Here is a 15821-nt window from a genome sequence, read left to right on the forward strand (position 1 = left end):
TTATAGAACCTATGGATTTAAGCAAGAGCTGATATAACTTGTGAGAGGAGAATTACACTGTGGATCCTAGACTTTGTGGAATTTTCTAGGACATTTACTGTTTTAGAAACAGATCCATTCATTTTGGCATATTATTATTAAAGGGATTCTGTCACCTCCTTTTACCATTTTAAGCTGGCACCATCGCTATGTTGACTAAAGTACCTTATTTCCAGGACTCTTCTTTTTACTTTATTTTGTTTAGTAGTTTTGATGTAAAAGCGATTTTTATGTTATGCTAATTAGGGTCCAAGGTGCCCAGAGGGGCGTTTTTCTCACTTTCCGGTGCCCAGTGACGCCCCCCTGCAGTGCCCAAGAACGCCTCCTGATAGTCAAAACACCTCCCACAGCCCGGCAAACGGTTCCGCCCCCTCCGCACGTCATAATCTACCTTATAGATATGCCCCGTCCTCCTTCCTGTCTGCCGCCAGAAAACTCGCGCAGGCGCAGTACCGACTGCGGCATGGGCGATCATCAACGTCCTGAGGGCAACAGTGCTCAGGTCACATCACTGGGCTCGGCGCATGCCCAGTGAGACTTTTGAGGCTGTTGCCCTCAGGAGGTTGATGATGGCGCAGGCGGTACTGTGCCTGCGCGAGTTTTCTGGCCGCAGACAGGAAGGAGGACGGGGCATATCTATAAGGTAGATTATGATGTGGGGAGGGGGCGGAACCGTTTGCCGGGCTGTGGGAGGTGTTTTGACTATCAGGAGGCGTTCTTGGGCACTGCAGGGGGGCGTCACTGGGCACCGGAGAGTGAGAAAAACTCCCCTCTGGGCACCTTGGACCCCAATTAGCATAACATAAAAATCGCTTTTACATCAAAACTACTAAACGAAATAAAGTAAAAAGAAGAGTCCTGGAAATAAGGTACTTTAGTCAACATAGCGATGGTGCCAGCTTAAAATCGGAAAAGGAGGTGACAGAATCCCTTTAACCATATTATGCCGTTGAGTCTCCTGTCCATCTCATTATTAGACTTGTCTTGTCTGACAGTCCTGAACCCAGGATCTCTGCACATGAGCATCCCAATGAAGGGCAGAAATATCGGTCGTGATAATAACTGGGTAGAGATTTGGAAGTATTTCCCTCTGGTAAGATTGAATTCTAGTAAGCACCACCTGAGATCTTGAATCAAGACAGTCCATAAGCTTATCAGAGGGCGAAGGTTATAATGATTGAGGTGTAAAACCCACAGAATGTCCTGATGAAACTCTCTGGTATACACCTTGACCCAAAGGACAGCATCTATAGCTGCAGTTAGAGGTCTTCATAATCTTGTGTACAGAAGTGATGGGATAGACTATCTGTTTGTGGACTTTGTTTTTGACAGAGAAGATATCTCATGAGGTATTAATAGAGTCATGGAAACTGTGTCGATTATGAACCCTAGAAACAGTTTGTATATAGTTGGATACATTTTTTCCAATTTACTACAAATCTGAGAGACTGTAGTAGCTGTATCACAATTAGTGTTGGGAGCAAATATTCGAATATTAATTGAGAATATCAGCACTTCGAGAATTTGTGAATATTTAGAATATAGTGATATATATTCGTAATTTCGAATGTTCCAGATTTTCTTTACATCAGTAACCTCCCTTGCTTGTAGGCCAATGAGAAGACTTCAATGTCTTTGTCTGAGCTTATCAACATCCCTAGCAACCAATAGAAAAGTTGCCTACCCCTTACTATATAAGAACCTCCCCAGCAGTAATTTTCTACTGTTTTTTAAAGTTCTGAGAGAAACAGCAGTGTCATTGCTCTGCTCTGTGCTTTCCACACTACATTAGATAGTTAGATAGCTTATATATACACTGCTCAAAAAAATAAAGGGAACACTTAAACAACACAATGTAACTCCAAGTCAATCACACTTCTGTGAAATCAAACTGTCCACTTAGGAAGCAACACTGAGTGACAATCAATTTCACATGCTGTTGTGAAAATGGGATAGACAACAGGTGGAAATTATAGGCAATTAGCAAGACACCCCCAATAAAGAAGTGGTTCTGCAGGTGGTGATCACAGACCACTTCTCAGTTCCTATGCTTCCTGGCTGATGTTTTGGTCACTTTTGAATGCTGGCGGTGCTTTCACTCTAGTAGCATGAGACGGAGTCTACAACCCACACAAGTGGCTCAGGTAGTGCAGCTTATCCAGGATGGCACATCAATGCGAGCTGTGGCAAGAAGGTTTGCTGTGTCTGTCAGCGTAGTGTCCAGAGCATGGAGTCGCTACCAGGAGACAGGCCAGTACATCAGGAGACGTGGAGGAGGCCGTAGGAGGGCAACAACCCAGCAGCAGGACCGCTACCTCCGCCTTTGTGCAAGGAGGAACAGGAGGAGCACTGCCAGAGCCCTGCAAAATGACCTCCAGCAGGCCACAAATGTGCATGTGTCTGCTCAAACGGTCAGAAACAGACTGTGATATGAAGGCCCGACGTCCACAGGTGGGGGTTGTGCTTACAGCCCAACACCGTGCAGGACGTTTGGCATTTGCCAGAGAACACCAAGATTGGCAAATTCGCCACTGGCGCCCTGTGCTCTTCACAGATGAAAGCAGGTTCACACTGAGCACATGTGACAGACGTGACAGAGTCTGGAGACGCCGTGGAGAACGTTCTGCTGCCTACAACATCCTCCAGCATGACCGGTTTGGCATTGGGTCAGTAATGGTGTGGGGTGGCATTTCTTTGGAGGGCCGCACAGCCCTCTATGTGCTCGCCAGAGGTAGCCTGACTGCCATTAGGTACCGAGATGAGATTCTCAGACCCCTTGTGAGACCATATGCTGGTGCGGTTGGCCCTGGGTTCCTCCTAATGTAAGACAATGCTAGACCTCATGTGGCTGAAGTGTGTCAGCAGTTCCTGCAAGACGAAGGCATTGATGCTATGGACTGGCCCGCCCGTTCCCCAGACCTGAATCCAATTGAGCACATCTGGGACATCATGTCTCGCTCTATCCACCAACGTCACGTTGCACCACAGACTGTCCAGGAGTTGGCAGATGCTTTAGTCCAGGTCTGGGAGGAGATCCCTCAGGAGACCGTCCGCCACCTCATCAGGAGCAAGCACAGGCGTTGTAGGGAGGTCATACAGCAAAGTGGAGGCCGCACACACTACTGAGCCTCATTTTGACTGGTTTTAAGGACATTACATCAAAGTTGGATCAGCCTGTAGTGTGTTTTTCCACTTTAATTTTTAGTGTGACTCCAAATCCAGACCTCCATGGGTTGAAAAATTTAATTTCCATTTTAAATTTTTGTGTGATTTTGTTGTCAGCACATTCAACTATGTAAAGAACAAAGTATTTCAGAAGAATATTTAATTAATTCCGATTTAGGATGTGTTATTTTTGTGTTCCCTTTATTTTTTTGAGCAGTGTATAATACAGATAGTGGGAGATAGTGTAGGTTATATCCTAATATAGTGTAGCTGTTGCAGTGCAGGGTGTTAGGTTCTGCTGTCCATACATACATGCTACAGACATAGTGCTGTGATGTCACAACAATACATAGTGCACCAATCAGTAATATGTAGTCAGACCTGCTAAAATGTGAAGTTTCACGTATTGCCCCAAAATATTCGCATCATTAGTGCCTTTTAGCGCAATAGCAAATATACAGTACAGACCAAAAGTTTGGACACACCTTCTCATTCAAAGAGTTTTCTTTATTTTCATGACTATGAAGGCATCAAAACTATGAATTAACACATGTGGAATTATATACATAACAAACAAGTGTGAAACAACTGAATATATGTCATATTCTAGGTTCTTCAATGTAGCCTCCTTTTGCTTTGATTACTGCTTTGCACACTCTTGGCATTCTCTTGATGAGCTTCAAGAGGTAGTCCCCTGAAATGGTCTTCCAACAGTCTTGAAGGAGTTCCCAGAGATGCTTAGCACTTGTTGGTCCTTTTGCCTTCACTCTGCGGTCCAGCTCACCCCAAACCATCTCGATTGGGTTCAGGTCCGGTGACTGTGGAGGCCAGGTCATCTGGCGCAGCACCCCATCACTCTCCTTTATGGTCAAATAGCCCTTACTTTCAAAGTTTTCCCAATTTTTCGGCTGACTGACTGACCTTCATTTCTTAAAGTAATGATGGCCACTCGTTTTTCTTTACTTGCCTGCTTTTTTCTTGCCATAATACAAATTCTAACAGTCTATTCAGTAGGACTATCAGCTGTGTATCCACCTGACTTGTCCTCAACGCCACTGATGGTCCCAACCCCATTTATAAGGCAATAAATCCCACCTATTAAACTTGACAGGGCACACCTGTGAAGTGAAAACCATTTCAGGGGACTACCTCTTGAAGCTCATCAAGAGAATGCCAAGAGTGTGCAAAGCAGTAATCAAAGCAAAAGGTGGCTACTTTGAAGAACCTAGAATATGACATATTTTCAGTTGTTTCACACTTGTTTGTTATGTATATAATTCCACATGTGTTAATTCATAGTTTTGATGCCTCCAGTGTGAATCTACAATTTTCATAGTCATGAAAATAAAGAAAACTCTTTGAATGAGAAGGTGTGTCCAAACTTTTGGTCTGTACTGTATTGGGGCACTCTAACTGCATATAAAGCCATTTTTAATGTTCTGCCATGCCAACCATTTTCTATTATCTCAAGAAAACTTCTAGCATCTTGGAAAATGTAGCAAAAGTGACCCACGCCTGTATTATGCGAATATTACATTGCTGATTTTTCGCAATCAAGAAAATAATCTCGAATTCGCGAATATATGACGAATATTCGCCCAAATATTTGTGAAATATCGCAAATTTGAATATAGCCCCTGCCGCTCATCACTAATCGCAATCTGTAGATGGGACCTCAGAAGATCTTCTGAATATATGAAGGCACTGCAGGGAACTTCTCAGCACTGGCAAGAATGTGTGGATGTTCTTGACTGTTGAGGAGCAGCCTGTCTCGAGGAACGTGATGAGATTCTAGAGCATAATCTTCTCTTATAATCTGACAAAAACCCACTTGTCTGAGGTAATATTTAACCAAGAGGAATGGAAATAATAATTTTTGAAGCATTAAAACACATTAAAAACAAACATGTGAATCAAGGTAAAAAGTCAGTTTTACCTTATAGGGAACATCATAAAAAAACTAAACCCATTAAACTATGGCGGAATTGCGTTTTGGTAGAATTTATTTTAGCTTCCTACTACATCGTATGCAATGTTAAATAGTGACATGAGAAAGTGCAATTTGTCCTGCAAAAAAAACAAGCCTTTTTACGTCTATAAATAAATAATAGTGGGGCACTCCTTGTAGTATTGGGATTTTATTAAATGTGAGATACAATTCAGATAATGAATAATACAATTAATGGTATAGATAAGTCAATAAAACAAATATTGATGTTAAAATTAATTGCAGCAATCATAGAAAGTGGATTATATATATATATATATATATATATATATATATATATATATATATATATATAGGATAGGAAAACCGGACAGCACTCCAAGTCAAAAACAAATGGTAGTTTATTCACAAGGCTCTTTGTATGAGCTGAAACGTTGCCTTACCACATGGGTGAATAAACTACCATTTGTTTTTAACTTGGAGTGCTGTCCGGTTTTCCTATCCACTGTATGGGGTAAGCAGCTACACCCTTGGACCTAGCACCCGCTAGTCATTTTTTCCAGTGCCGCCATCGTGTTCTATTTTTTATATATATATATATATATATATATATATATATATATATATATATGCGTGTTTACAATAAAATGTATCAAAAATATATATCCAATTGGTCAATTTATCCAGAGATCTCAATCTCTGGAAAACAGCAGTCAACCAAACCTCTGACAATATAAACTATTCACAATACAGCAGTCAACCAGAACTCGGATAATATAAAATGTTCAATGATATAAAATGTTCGCAATACGATAGTGACCAAAAGTTCTTCCAAACGCCAAAGCAGTATACCAGGTAGTTATCGATCTCAAGCGCAGGTAAATGCTGATAACATATAGAGCGGCGTCCCGCTCACTTGATACAAACAGCGGCGTCCCGCTGTATAATCCACAAAATGCGATGCTTGTACTCGCACATCTTACGATCACGCTCCAGTGACGGATTAAGGACGGTACGTTGTCCTTGTAACGGGGATCCAGCAGCGTGGCCACCCAGTAATCAGCACAAGTTAGAATGTGGGCAACTCGGCGGTCGTTGCGGAGACACTGCAGCATGTAATCACTCATGTGTGCCAGGCTGCCCAGAGGCAACGAAAAGCTGTCCTCTGTGGGAGGCGTATCGTCTGTGTCCTCTGTATCCCCCCATCCACGCACCAGTGATGGCCATGAGCTGGTCTGGGTGCCACCCTGCTGTGAATATGGTTCCTCCTCCTCCATCTCCTCCTCCTCATTCTCCACCTTGTCATCCTCCAGAACTGTGCCCTGGCTGGACAATTGTGTACTTTGCGTTTGTGGGTGCAGGAACCCACCCTCGGAGCCACTTGGGAATGACTGGCCGGAAACCCTACGAAATGATCCCTCTTCCTCCTCCTGTGCCACATCCTCTTCCATCATCGCCAGGAGCATTTTTTCAAGGAGGCATAGAAGTGGGATAGTAACGCTGAGAACGGCGTTATCGGCACTGGCCATGTTGGAGTACTCGAAACAGCGCAACAAGGAACACAGGTCTCTCATGGAGGCCCAGTCATTGGTGGTGAAGTGGTGCTGTTCCGCCGAGCGACTCACCCGTGCGTGCTGCAGCTGAAACTCCACTATAGCCTGCTGCTCGCACAGTCTGGCCAGCATGTGCAAGGTGGAGTTCCACCTTGTGGGCACGTCACATATGAGGCGGTGAGCAGGAAGGCCGAAGTTACCCTGCAGCGCTGACAGGCGAGCAGCAACAGGGTGAGAACGCCGAAAGCGCTCACAGACGGCCCGCACTTTATGCAGCAGCTCTTACATATCGGGGTAATTTTTAAGGAATCTCTGCACCACCAAATTCAGCACATGCGACAGGCAAGGGATGTGCGTCAAACCGGCTAGTCCCAGAGCTGCTACGAGATTTCGCCCATTATCGCACACAACCAGGCCGTGCTTGAGGCTGACTGGCACAAACCACTCATCGGTCTGTTGTTCAAAGCCCGTTCACAGCTCCTGCGCGGTGTGGGGTTTGTCCCTTAAACAGATGTTTTAAAACTGCCTGCTGTCGTTTACCCCTGGCTGTGCTGAAGTTGGTGGTCACTCAAGCTTATATAGAGCCTGGGTCACATGCTGCTCTGGCCAATCACAGCCATGCCATTAGTAGGCATGGCTGTGATGGCTTCTAAGGTCAGACAGTTAACCGCTTGTTGATTGGCTGCTCTTCAGCCTTTCAAAAAGCGCCAAGAAAACGCCGAACCCGAACTTTTACGGAAATGTTCGGGTTCGGGTCCAGGGTCCAAAAATCCTAAAGTTCGGAACGAAACCGAACTTTACAGTTCGGGTTCGCTCAACCCCAGTCATCAGTTAAAAAGTCTTAGAAAATTCCTTTAATAGTTTGCATTTTGTTAATTGATAAAAATAAAGTGAATAAAGAGAAATGTAAATCACATCAGCATCCAGTGTGACCGCCCTTTACTGTCAGCATCAGTTCTTCTAGGTAGATTAACCACAGATCTTATGTCTCTTCATGAAATCCCAGTCAGACTGGATGGGACCATATCTGCACTCCCAGGACTCCTTGTTTTTTCTTTACACTGAAGATAGTTCTTGGCTGGATATTTGGGGTTGTTCTGCTGTCCTGCTGCAGGATAAATCCTAAAGATGGTGTAAAGTTAGATCAGCGGTCTGGACCTGCACTGGTTTTATCACAGGGGCTCAGGCTGGATGATAGACACTTTTCTCTGACTCTATACAAAAGGGGAAGCTTGTGAGTGGACGTTAGTGATGCCTGAACCGGCCGGATAAGCCTCGTTAAGGGAAAGACGCTGTTTTTAGTTGCTTTTTAATCTTCTGTTCTGGAAGAGAAGAAGATGTGGAGAGATCGGGTAGCAACTGGGACTCGTGGTCTGAATCTCGATGAAAGATGCCAGTTGGAAATCATCCACAGGAATGTGAAACTCCTGAGACAAATTCTTCTTGGGAAAGTTCTTATGTGTTGATTAGAGACAGAGCAGGAAGGCAGGTAATGGGAAATAATATAGGAGGCAGAAAACGGAGGTGCAGTATGGTAAAGCTGATGGTAGTGACTTCGATCTGAATTTCAGGAAATTCAAATTTGCTGCAAAGCCGAATTTCCTTGTGCTTTGTGGTAACTAATACATTTTCTCTGAAATGGTGGCGAAAAAAAATAAAATCATACTTACATCATCAATTTGATTGCGAAGAGGTGGCCGTGGACATCCTGCTTGAAGATCCCTCGCAAAATCTCGTGCTGATCCAGCGTGAAGATTTTGCGCTGGATCTTTAAGCAGGATGGCTGCGTCTGCCTCTTCACGTTGAAATGGATGAGGCAAGTAGGATTTAATTTTTATTTTATTTGCAAACACTAAAATGCTTTAATATGGATCTCAGATACCGCGATCAGCAATGAACTCGGCATCTGAGGGGTTCAATGACAGGGCAGCGCGATTGCTGTTCTATGTCATTGCACCCGCTATTTACAAAGAAATGCGCTTCGTGACAAAGTAATTCATCACAAAGCTAATTATATTTTTTTATTCGCCGAAGCAGCCGAATCAAATTTTAGAGAACTTTGCTCAATTCTAGTTTTAACCTTTGATCCATGGTCCTCTGATCTCATTGTCATTAAGTGTTTGTCTCCATAAACTAAAAAAGCTGAAAGAGCATCAAGTATCTAGAAGAACCATAGAATGACATTCATCTGTCACTGAGACTTCATGGCCTCATCACTAGTCCTACAGGGAAAACATATGATAGATACTTTGAGATTTTGGAGAGGTAAATTTGGGTGTTATCCGAGAAAAAGTGCTACCGAAAGCCATGGGATTCTCCGAGCTGTCCTAGATGGAAGGTTTTGATGGAGAAGAATAGGGTAGAGCCTTGAAAGACACTAACAAGGTGTTTTGTGAGTGGGGGACATTCAGGCCCGGTGCTATAATAAGGCAGACCAAGCGGCTGCCTTAGGGCGCAGAGACGGGGTGGGGAGGGGGGGGGGGGGGGAATGAAACTTTAAAAAATTTTTTAAATACCCTGCATTTTTCGCCCCTGGGTCTTATGGGGCGAATACTAATGAAGCGTTCCATTTTGGCTGTTTGCTGTGCAGGGCTGCGCACCGTGTGACCTCACTGTGCGCAGCCTTCACAGCTGACAGCCGAGAACCAGGATGAAGAGAGAGAGCGCTGGTGAGGAACAGAGGCATCCAGAAGCAGGAGAGGTAAGTTATTTTTTATTTTATATGCGCTGATGGCTGACATGGGGGGGGCATGATGGCTGACATGGGGGGGCATGATGGCCGACATAATGGGGGGCATGTTGGCCGACATAATGGGGGGCATGTTGGCCGACATAATGGGGGGCATGTTGGCCGACATAATGGGGGGCATGTTGGCCGACATAATGGGGGGCATGTTGGCCGACATAATGGGGGGCATGTTGGCCGACATAATGGGGGGCATGTTGGCCGACATAATGGGGGGCATGTTGGCCGACATAATGGGGGGCATGATGGCCGACATAATGGGGGGCATGATGGCCGACATAATGGGGGGCATGATGGCCGACATAATGGGGGGCTGATGGCTGTCGTGGGGGCATGATGGCCGACGTGGGGGCATGATGGTTGACGTGGGGGCATGATGGCCGATGTGGGGGCATGATGGCTGACGTGGGGGCATGATGGCTGACGTGGGGGGCTGATATGAGGCATTGGGGGTCTGCTCTGAGGTCTGATTAACATTGGGGGTCCGATTGCTGGTCTGACCTGAGGTGCAATGGAAAATATTTTTTTCTTATTATCCTCCTCTAAAACCTATGGGCCGGTGTGTTTTAAAGGGCGAAAAATACGGTCCTCAACTAAGTGATTGTCTGAAGCAAGAAGAAGATACCAGGACCACACAGAGGAGAAGCCAGCTGCTGAAGACAGGACCAGGGCCAGGTGAGCTGCGAAGGGGTAAGGTACCAAAATGTAGCTTCACTTGTGTTGGCAAAAATCCTCGCACCGGCCCTGGGGACATTCAGTGTTCAGTTGGTGAGGCACGAGGAGATCCAGGAGAGAGACATATCTGTAATGCCTAAGGGATGAAAGACTTGTGGCTGGAGGGAGCAGTGGACTTTGATGAGCACCTGGATGGAGGAGCACAGGATAAAACACATCATGTATCGTCAGCAGTCATAGATTTCATCTTCAGCATAATTGTTATGGCTTCTAATCAGTCATAAAACAGAAAATTACAGTAAAGGGGTTATGGGAGACTAAATCAGACCCCCAGACATGGCCAACGAGCGGTGGTGATGATACCCTCCTGGTCTCCACTGCTGGATTCAGTCTGTTCGGTTCCTCTGTGCTGACATCAACATCCTCCAACGAGGGGACATCTGACTGCTGCAGCCAATCAGAGGCCACAGCGGTGACCTGCTCCCCTCCTGTGTGACGTACTTCTCCTCTCGCTCTAATATTGGAATCACTTCCATGTATCATCATTACCTTCACGCAGAGAAAGCTTCATTCCAACAACTGCTTCTTAGGTCGGTATTATTTTGTCAGTCCGTGAACTTGAGTAACTTGACCTAACGACACCTTCAGCTGATCTGGCTCCAGTCCAAATAGACACCTTTTATCAGGTCCCACACTTGATGCCTATGTCATGGTGAATCACCTGTGTCCCTTAGGACAATGTATTAGGCTGGATCGGCGTTGGTCACTTACTGTACCCCGGAGCTTCACGTGTTGTGCCGGTGATCAGCGCATGCGTGGATTTGGGAACTCGCTGGAGTTGATGGTCACATCGCCAGAACACAGAGTCTCTCCCAGGATGAAAACAAGTCTACTGCGCATCCGCTGATGTGTAATCCGGGATATAAGCGCGAGGTGGAAGAGGAAAAAACAAAAGGGCCATAAACCCCGGAGTTATGATGTATGATATATCTCCTGGAGAATGAATAGCAGATGAGCACACACAGCTCTGCTACACACACATCCCAGGACTGGATTACATGGCTGTATACACATTGCACACATATAGCCCAGATAGAAGAACATTACAGTGTTCTACTAAATGCACACTAAAAGACACAGCTGTATTACATGTACATCACACACATACAGCACAACTACATTCACTTCACACAACAGGGACAGCACTGCTACATACACCCAGTTCACTGAGCATATTAAGGCACCACCTGGTCATGTGACCCTCTAACTCCTCCCACACAGGATCACATGGTCATGACGTCATCACAGGTCCTTCACCTCCCTCAGCAACACAGTCTTCAGCCTGACTCCTCCCACACAGGATCACATGATCATGACATCACCGCAGGTCCTTTAGCTTACTACACTTTTCCATCTCTGGTGGAGGTATGTGTACATTTACCTTCCCTGTCTGTCAGGCACAGATGTGATAGAGCTTTCTATGTGTTTCCTGGATCCTGTGAGATTCACACTGGTGTTTGTGTTCCTGGTGAGGAGGAGGCCGCCCTGGTGGGAGGTTTATGTTCCTGGAGATGAATTTGGTACAAAACATACTTTGTATTATACTGTGTGCAGCTGATGTCACACATATATTATTTACTGTAAATCTTCATTGAAGAGGTTGTCCAAGATATTTAAATGGTGTTTTCTGGGAGTAAAATCTTCAGGATAAGTCACCAGTATCAGGTCAGAGGGGTCCGACTCCGGGCAACTGTTTGAAGAGTATGCAGTCCTCCAGTGAGTGGTGCACCCTCCTCACAACGCCGTCCATTGTATGGTGGCTGTGCTTGGTATTGCAACTCAGGCCTATTCACTAGGCCTGAGCTGCACCTAGGCTGTGGTCATAGTGCCATGAGCTCTTCAAACAACTGATCGGTGGAGGTCGCGGAGGTAAAACCCCCACCGATCAGATATTGGGGACCTATCCTGAGGACAGGTCATCAACATTCTACTCCTGGAAAAAAAAAAACTTTAAGAATCTCAGACAGGCCTCCCGCCTCCCCCTCAATTGGCTTCTCCAGTGCCTTTCCATTCTCTCCGGCAGTGACGTGCTGTATAATCATCTGGAGGTCGTTTTGAATAACCCCCCTGTGGGGTATGGACCCCTTAATTGTTTTACATTCACCACTGTTTGTGGGACTTTGTTTGCACTGGATTTGGGGAAAGAAACTGGAGAGCACACAGGCTTGTTCAGTGATAGAGTTGGTCAGAAAATAGGCACAAAAGTTTTAAAACTTCTGAATTAATCTAAAAACTCAAAACAGGCACAAATGCCTCCAGAACAGGTGCAAAATCAGTTGGTTAATAAGACAGTCAGAGGCAGGCTTTTACTCATGAAAACAGGCGCAGACACTATAGTAAATGTGCCCCAATGAGGCTCAGGATGGGTGATAAATCTGAAGAACCCTTTAGACCAGTGTTCCTGAACTCCAGTCCTCAGGGCCCACCTGCCGGTCATGTTTTCAGATTTTCCTTAGTATTGAGCAGGTGATATAATTAGTGTCCATGCATCAGGTGTTCATTCTGTGGGATATTCTCAAGTCATGACCGGCAGGTGGGCCCTGAGGACTGGAGGTGAGGAACATTGCTTTAGGCCTCTTTCACACTACAGTATGTCCATTTCAGTGTTTTGCGTTCCGTTTTTCACGGATCCGTTGTCCCGTTTTTGGGTTCCGTTGTGTCTCCGTTTCTGTTCCGTTTTTCCGTTCCGTTTTTCCGTATGCCATATACAGTATACAGTAATTACATAGAGAAAATTGGGCGGGGCATAACATTTTCAATAGATGGTTCAGCAAAAAACGGAACGGAAACGGAAGACATACGGATGCATTTCTGTATGTGTTCAGTTTTTTTTGCGGACCCATTGACTTGCATTGAGCCACGGACCGTGATTTGCGGACAAACATAGGACATGTTCTATCTTTTCACGGCACGGAAAAACGGAAATACGGAAACGGAATGCATACGGAACACATTCCGTTTTTTTGCGGACCCATTGAAATGAATGGTTCCGTATACGGACCGTATACGGACCGCAAAAAACGGACCGCAAAACGGAAAAAAAAAACGGTAGTGTGAAAGAGGCCTTACACGGTCTAGTCTAACCTTACACCACCTATTTATTGGCTTACTTTGCAATAGAATTGAATGCCAAAACTATGGTGCAAAACCGTGCCCTGTGTGCCCTTTCCTATGAAGTCACGTCCATTTTCCACAAAGACAAACCCCCTCAGTGGATTATTTTTCTGGCTTACATTTTTGCCATAGTTTATGTGATTGGATTTCCCAGCATTAAAAAAAATGTCAGTCAAGTGTGTGAAATACCCAGATCCTTCCATGGATCCCTTTAGTCTTTTCACATCGCTGCAGTGACACCATTGGTCACAGAACTGATACCAGTATGTATGAACAGGTCAAGAAAGGGGCCATCAGCCCGAGTTATGCCTCATTCACATGTCAGTGTTCGATCAGTGATTTCCATCAGTGATTTTGAGCCAAAACCAGGCGCGACTCTAAACACAGAACAGGTGCAGATCCTTCCCTTATACCTTATATCTGTGGAGGCTTCAATCCTGGTTTTGGCTCATAATCACTGAAAAACATTGACGTGTGAATGAGGCTTTATTGTGGAGTCCTGAGATGTAGACACATTGACCACTACCAGGTTCCGTTGATTGCGAATGTTTCCACCTTGAGTTCCTTGTATTACTGAATATGTACAATACTATCTATATTTGCTTTTAACTCTTGTTTCTGCAATCAGCAAACTACGGATCTGCAAAATGCGGATGCAGAAAAGAATAGCACATGCTACGTATGTCCATTACGCAATAGATAGAGCATGCGCTATACTTATCTGCAAAGTGCAGACTAATTGAAGTTGTCTGTAATAAAATGGCACACAGACTGCATCCGCATTTTGTAGATCCGTAGTTTGCTGATCGCAGAAACAGGAGTTAAAAGCAAATATAGATAGTATGGTAGATATTCAGTAATACAAGGAACTCAAGGTGGAAACATCCGCAATCAACGGAACCTGGTAGTGGTCAATGTGTCTACATCTCAGGACTCCACAATAAAGCCTCATTCACACGTCAATGTTTTTCAGTGATTGTGAGCCAAAACCAGGATTGAAGCCTCCACAGACATAAGGTATAAGGGAAGGATCGGCACCTGTTCTGTGTTTAGAGTCGCGCCTGGTTTTGGCTCAAAATCACTGACCGAACACTGACGTGTGAATGAGGCATAACTCGGGCTGATGGCCCCTTTCTTGACCTGTTCAAACATACTGGTATCAGTTCTGTGACCAATGGTGTCACTGCAGCGATGTGAAAAGACTGAAGGGATCCATGGAAGGATCAAGGCATTTCACACACTTGACTGACATTTTTTTTTTATGCTGGGAAATCCAATCACATAAACTATGGGAAAAATGTAAGCCAGAAAATTAATCCACTGAGGGGGTTTGTCTTTGTGGAAAATGGACGTGACTTCATAGGAAAGGGCACACGGGTTAAGAGGCACGGTTTTGCAACATAGTTTTGGCACTAAATTCTATTGCAAAGTAAGTCAATAAATAGGTGGTGTAAAGTTAGACTAGACCGTGTAAAGCAATGTTCCTCACCTCCAGTCCTAAGGGCCCACCTGCCGGTCATGACTTGAGAATATCCCACAGAATGAATACCTGATGCATGGACACTAATTATATCACCTGCTCAATACTAAGGAAAATCTGAAAACATGACCGGCAGGTGGGCCCTGAGGACTGGAGTTCAGGAACACTGGTCTAAAGGGTTCTCCAGATTTATCACCCAGCCTGAGCCACATTGGGGCACATTTACTATAGTGTCTGTCTGTTTTCATGAGTAAAAAGCCTGCTTCTGACTGTCTTATTTTTTCAGTCTCATTTACCGACTGATTTTGCACCTGTTCTGGAGGCATTTGTATCTGTTTTATTCACTGTTTGTCTGTTTTAACATGAAATGGAGAGAAATTAACCGAATTTCTCCTCCGCTTCATACACCATACCTACCTGGCCTGCTGCAATCCTTCCCATGCAGATGCACCAGAGTACTGAAAGGAAGTGGCTTTAACCTCCTCCCAGTGCTAGGCAACCGCATGGGACTTGAAACACCACCGCACAGAAGTTCCGTCCCCAAGGTGATCGGCTGGGAGCAGCGCCGCTGCCGCCCGGAAGAGAAGATGGAACACGCAGCCGCCGCCACCGCTGATCTGGGACACGGGACCCGCTGCACGGCCATGAGGTATCGGCAACATTTGCACGAGTACAAGTACTCGTGCAAATGTCCGGTATCGGCCCCGATACTAATACTGGTATCGGGACATCCCTAACTATCTCCTCTGATATCTCCTCTTATTACCTCCAGTAATTGTATTTTACATGGGATTTTGTAGGATATTTACATCATCTGACAGAATTTTCATTCAGGTTCCTACAATATAGGATCTGCACAGTGGATATCTTCTATATAAGATCCTTCAACTGATTGACCCCTCAAGGATGGATAGGGACAGGGACAAGATGGCGGAGAGTATAATAAATCTCACCCTAGAGATCCTTTTCCGGCTTACTGGAGAGGTGAGAGATTCTGATGATGTCACATTACATCATCTTATCTATGTTACTAACAGATGG

The 15821-nt window shown here is 45.0% G+C and overlaps 1 protein-coding gene across 1 annotated transcript in view; it reads left to right on the top strand.

The window, feature by feature from the left end:
• The window catches only part of LOC121004474 (zinc finger protein OZF-like), a 543049-nt gene that overhangs the window by 401855 nt on the left and 125373 nt on the right, over positions 1-15821 (top strand). The window lies entirely within an intron of this gene.

Source organism: Bufo bufo, chromosome 6 (genome assembly GCF_905171765.1).
Source record: "Bufo bufo chromosome 6, aBufBuf1.1, whole genome shotgun sequence".
Taxonomy (NCBI): domain Eukaryota; kingdom Metazoa; phylum Chordata; class Amphibia; order Anura; family Bufonidae; genus Bufo; species Bufo bufo.